This window comes from Oreochromis aureus, linkage group 17 (assembly GCF_013358895.1).
Source record: "Oreochromis aureus strain Israel breed Guangdong linkage group 17, ZZ_aureus, whole genome shotgun sequence".
In the NCBI taxonomy this organism is placed as follows: Eukaryota; Metazoa; Chordata; class Actinopteri; order Cichliformes; family Cichlidae; genus Oreochromis; species Oreochromis aureus.
This window is the reverse complement of record NC_052958.1, coordinates 35,397,432-35,403,854: the sequence shown is the minus strand read 5'-3', so window position 1 is coordinate 35,403,854 and position 6,423 is coordinate 35,397,432.

Here is a 6,423-nt window from a genome sequence, read left to right as displayed (position 1 = left end):
CCCCCCGTATCTGTTTTTTTTTTTTTTTTTTTTTTTTTTTACAAGGGGGGGGGGGGGGTAGAAACGTGAGGGATGGGTGAGAGTGGAACACCCAGGTCCTTTAGGAAACAAGGGAAGAGTTCACACTTGTCTCCTTAATCGCCTGCTCGCTTCATTCACAGCCGTGGTCACTCGACGGTGTTATAAGCTGCTCAGTCCATTCATATCAGCGCGGCTAAAAGTCATGAATCAGCGTCACGTTAGTTGGAATGGAGAAAAAAATCTGTCAAAAATAACCTTTTCGCTGTGTGACGATAACATTTGTAGGATATCGGTTATTTTAATGTACTGCTGTTTTGATAACGCAAAAAAACATTTAAAAAAATGTCAGCTTTTACTGGAAGGGGTTTTATCTTCATTTTAAACCGATGAAGCGGCTGTTTTGGCATTTGGATGCTGGGAATAATAGTGGCACAGATTTGAATTTCCCGTCGCACACCTTGGATATGTTAAAAGTCTGTCAGGAAGTGGATGGTCTGCCAGGAAACGTGGGATGACGCTGCTAATAAACGAGCTCTCATTCATACAGCCGGCCTTGGCTTGACAGGACCGGTGAGGGATTGGTTTCCCCGGTGCAGCGCACGTTTTGGTGACCTGAAAAAGTACCGAGTGCGCGTCACCGATCTGACTTTGCTACTCTCTCGCTTTCCTCCAAACAGAGCTGCCACGCGACAGATGTCTCACTCTGTACTTATTTCCTGGAACCAGCACGATCACGTTCATGGGCTAACATGAAAGAGTATATGGGATTAAACCAAGGTGGTACACTGAGATTTTGGAAACTACAAAGTCGTTTCCTCTTTCATCAGAAGAAACTGAAAACAGTGATGTCAAAGCATGAACGTGTATACACAATAAGCACAACACATTATTTATACTCTTATATGTACATACATCAGCAACAATTTTAACAACCACGGATGTTAAAATCATGGCCCCTGGGCCTTATGTCTGACACCCATGTAATATGTGATTCCCTTGTGCCCTGCTGCTGGACACGGGGTTGGGGTCTCTGTGGATCAGGCTTATCCCAGCACATGTTATGGATGCTGGATGGGATGATGGGATTGTTTGGGGAGATGTTTTTGGGTGATGTGGAAGCAAACGTTATTATTACCCACCGCTGTCGGGTAGTGCCCTTTCCATGGAATAGGGGTCCCTATTGTTCACGTCACCCATCTGTGATCTTATTGCTAGAATATGTACATACATTAAGCTAAGGTAGAAGGTGGGCTAAGACTGGGGGAAAATGTGTGTAATTTGGGGGTTTCCTCATATCACTGTTTCATAAGAATACTTTAAATAAATCTGTTTTTGTTTATTTAAACAAAGGCAGAGGCAAAGGTGTTAAATATAAACGTCGAATTATTCTAACACCAAAATTCCCCACAATTTAAGATAAAAAAAGATTTCAGTAATTCGTTATCGCCGATATCGACGATCTTCGGCTCTCACCTACATAGTGCAATTCGAGACTTTTGCACGAGACTTTACGTAAGGGGGGAAGGCTGCACGTGCGAGCGAGAAACGTGTTGACCTATATATTATATAACTGGACAGTCACGTGGCGCTTGGCTCGTTAACCCATTTAAAGCCCGTCGGCAGGGAAAGTAGTGTCCCCGTGCACTTTAGACACCCGGAAACATCGCAAGTGGACAGGAAACACCTCAAGACGCCAAAAACACACGACATTATACACGTTTAAGCAGAGATAGTGGCGGTTATATGACGTTAAAGTGGAACGCTATCACAAATGCACAGCTTCGAAAATGACTTTTTATAGCCCAATTTGTAACGAGAGGTTCTGTTGGATGTCGCTGCAAGCAGGCAGGTGTGCTTTTCAGTTGTTTATTTGTATCGTATTCACTCCTGTCACACATGGAAACCTATATGAATCCTGGCGGTTTGTTTTCGGCCCTGGACGTGTATATTTTCGGGGCGCAGTGACTTGTACTCCAGGTTTAACGTGGGCTATTTGTGCCTGTTGGCTCTTGGCTTGCTATCCTGCTTGTGACCCCCTCTGTGTCAGGACACGCTGCTCCCAGCTCTTCAGAAGGGAGCATTGTTTTAATCATAAAGACAAAAAAACATCTTTCTCACCATGGTGCCATGTTCCACCAGTAATGTGGTGTGAGTTTAACCCTCAGGTAGCAGTAAAACAACCTTATCAGGCCTCATACAAATGCAGAAACACTGCTTCGGTAAGGGCTCTTTAATCTCTAATTCAGGATGTGATTTCCAAGGTTTTGCCATCCTACTTGGTTAAATAATTAGCATAAATAATTTAAAATACAAATGTCTTAAACTTTAAACTAAAAATTCTATTTATTTAAAAAAGAAAAAAATATAAAGCAGCTACTTAACGGGTAGACAACTATGGATGCACGATAATAACTGGGTTGTGACATGTGATATCATCCCTGCATCAGGTGCACTTATGAGAACTTACATAACCTAGTTGTTGTGAGCTCTCTGCAGTAACCTGATTTCTTCATGGACACCAGGAACCCGGTTTCTTAATCGGGGTAAGGGATTATAGAAAAACCCGGTTAACACGACTGTGTTTTTGCAGGGAGGGGGGAAAAAAGGTGAATTCTTGGCTTATCTTATTCTAGGCCTGGCTCGTGTTCAGGAGTCAATAGGGAAAGGACTGTGGTGGGATGGCAGGAGAGATCTGCATCACTGGTTGTAAAACATAAAATGTACAATGAAGCAAATACAAATGTTATTTTTCGTCCCCATACAGTTAAGTAAGCAATAATCATTATGTTTTAAGCTGTTCGTGAATAATATACCTGCAAAATAATCTAAATAGACTAGATTTAGAAAGACTGCTTTTAAATGTGCAATCAAAAAGCTGTTCAATACATCCCTAAAGTTAACTTTAAGGTGGCAAATATCTAAATATCCAAACACATGGCAGCAACTCTGTGCATTTAGGCATGTAGACACGGTCAACGATCAACGACCTGCTGAAGTTTAAAGCAAGTGTCAGAACGAAGAAAAAGGGGATTATGAACGTGGCATGGTTGTTGGTGCCAGACGTCTGAGCATTTCAGAAACTGCTGATCTGCTGGGATTTTTCCCACATAGCCATCTCTAAGGTTTACAGAGAATGGGCTGAAAGAGAGAAAATATCTAGTAAGCAGCATTTCTCATGGTGAACGTGTCTTCTTGATATCAGAGGTCAGATGAGAATGGCTAGACTGCTTCAAGCTCATAGGAAGGCAACAATAACTCAACCACTCACTACAACCGAGGTGTGTAGGCGAGCATATTTGAATCTATTGTACATCAAACCGTAAAACAGATGGGCTTCAGCAGAAGACCACACTGGGTGTCACTCCTCCAGCGAGATTAGACAATATTAGATTGCCTTGTCTGATGCGTCTCATTTTTTGTTGCCAGATTCAGAGTGGGTTGTGGGGGATGTTTTTCTTGGCAAATTTTGGGTACCTCAGAACCAACTGAGCATAATGCAACACATCAGCAGCTCAGAACATCTCAAAGTGGTTTCTTGAAGATAACAGTGAGCTTACTATACCCTGAGGGCCTCCAGAGTCACCACTAAATCCAATAGAGCACCTTTTGAATATGGTGGAACAGAGTGCCCAGTGAGTGTAAACAGCTATGTATATAGTGTATACAACATATTGCTTCAGTAGCTAGCTAGCTAAACCAAAACATCCATTCATAAGATTTTGATCAGCAGTAAAGCCGCAACAAGAGCTCCCTCTAGTGGCGGCAATAATCATAGCAGGAAGTCAATGGATTGACACTGCTTGTGCCTCTATATCAGGGGTAGGCAACTCCAGGCCTCAAGGGCTGGTGTTCTGCAGATTTTAGATGCATCCTGGATCGAACACAACTGATTTAAATGGTTAAATGACCTCCTCAACATGTCTTGAAGTTCTCCAGAGGCCTGGTAATGAACTAATCATTTGATTCAGGTGTGTTGATATCTAAATCCTGCAGGACACCAGCACTTGAGGCCTGGAGTTGCCTACCCCTGCTCTATATATTATAAGAGTTTGACAGAAATGTCTTTTTGAAGTTCAAGTTTTGAAAGTTCTGATTATCCATTGTGCAGTGACCCGCTCAGTGCTGTAACTTAGAACGATGACCCAGGTCAGCACTGCAAAAGTTATAGTCCTCGCAGTCACGGACAGAAGCACACTTCTTATGTTCTTCAAGAGTCATTTTGCAGCCTTCTCCACACGCGGCACACTGGAACCCCTGCTGTTTTAGCCTTAGGTGTTTAAATAAACACTAACAATCCATTTTTGTCAATGTGTGAGCACACTTTAGTCTGATTAGAGCGCAAGCATTCATTTATCATCCAGTATGACCCCCCCCCAAACACTGAAGAAATCTTAAGACATGAAGTGTTTAATTTTATTATTTTAAGCATTTTATCAACATAAAAACTCAATGATGTGAATGAATATATTAATGAGCATTTCCTCTTCAACTCCACACAGTTGCCTTCAAGTGTCTACAACAATATGTACACATCATTACACAAAATATCGCACGACATAGTATCGGCCTGTGGAGAGTGGTTTGAGAACCTTAATTTGCCTCATCAAAGGGAAAATTTCAAATTATTTGCCAAATCACTCGGAAGCTTTCTTAGTCAATGTTTAATATATTTCTTGAAACATTAGGCAACAACGACGTGCCTGACACCAAGGCTGAGTCGTCTAGGCTGGTTTGGTCCATCAGAAGTAAATTGTCTGGCTTAATGAACGATAAAAGTGAAACATTTCCTGAACTCAACCTCGTGAAAAAGTCACAATAATTCTATTCCCTTTAGATAAAGTGACACAGTAATGGATTTCAAGTCATTATGTATATATAAGAATTGTATGGATACCAATAGAAGATTTACCCTCAGTTTTCATCCACTTCTCATGAAGAAGAAAAAAAAAATTCTATCACAAAACAGAGTTAAGACACTGAACACCGAACACCAGAAAGTATCTTCTTAACAAAAACGGCATTTTTAATCACTCGTGCAGTTGCACACACGCTCACAGACTAGCTTACCATGAACAACCTCTACTGTTTGGCTGTGAAACGGGAAGCTCTGAATACAGCACTCTGGCGCTGATACCCAGGTTGTGTCAGAGCATTCCAGTGATTAGACATAACCTTGAATGTGCAGCGGTAGCCATCAGCAAACACAACCCGCCTCTAATGTATGGGTCCTGCTCCTGACCTGTTGTAGCCAGGTCTTAGCCCCATACGTGTCAATTAAAAACAGTCCATAGGGTTGTCTGTGTGATATGATGCAGATTGTTTTGGCTTGTGTTTCAAGCGCCTCACCAATTTTCATAGGGAGTATTAGCCTCCCTTTACGGACAGGAGTATAGTATAGTCTGGTGTTTTTCTAGAGGGAGAAGTCTGAAAACTTTACTCTGATGATGTCACAGTGATGTCACCAGACTATGAACTTTAAAAACAGGCGGTACAGAGTTTGGAAGACACAAGCTTTGGGAGATAGAAAAACGCCACATCATATGTTGCATTATAGAATATGTCAGGTTTACAGTATATCCTGGCATCAAGTTTAATACCCCTTTACATTTGAGGTCAAACAACATTAAAAACAAACAAACAAAAAATCCTTTTTTTCAGTATACTGAATATTCTCAATGAATCCAATTCATCAGCATTTTAATGAAAAACAAGAAAATAATAAATAACAAAAATATACATGCATCTGCTCTCAAAATCCTTCATTAGTCATCATATGTGTCATCACATTTTCAGCAGGACTAGCTTGAAGGGGAAGGGGAAAAAATATAAATGAAATCAGTTGTAGACGTACTGTCTCCGTCATCCCTCAGAAATAAGGAACACTTTCAGTTTCGTAAAGGATTCATTCCTGTGATGGCTACGGCTGAACTGCGGTAAAGTCCTCAGTAGATTTCCCTTCCCTGCGGGTGAACCTATAGACATCCCAATTGAAAAACAATCTCCCGCACACTCATTTTCTCACATGTGTACAAATAGAAATGGCAATTTATTCCATAACCAAGTTTGGCTCTCCTGGAACCCTTTTTTCCCCCTTCTTTGCAGGTAGTTTTATGTTAAGTGCAGCAAGCGACAGCTACATGTGAATTTGTGACGTTCAGAGTTCTTTGGTAAGCATTTTTTAGCACTGTGCCTTGTCCCAACTCTGAGCACACATGAAGCTTAAATGTATTTGTTGAGAAAGTGAGAAAAACAGCCTCAGATCTGCTGTTCATGGTAAAAGGTTTCCTTTTCTAGACATTAAAAAATAAAATAAAAAAAAATGCATGAACTTGAATACACAATGATCCACTGTGTTAATCTACAACTTTCATCTTTACTTGTCAAACAAAGACAAACTGTTCA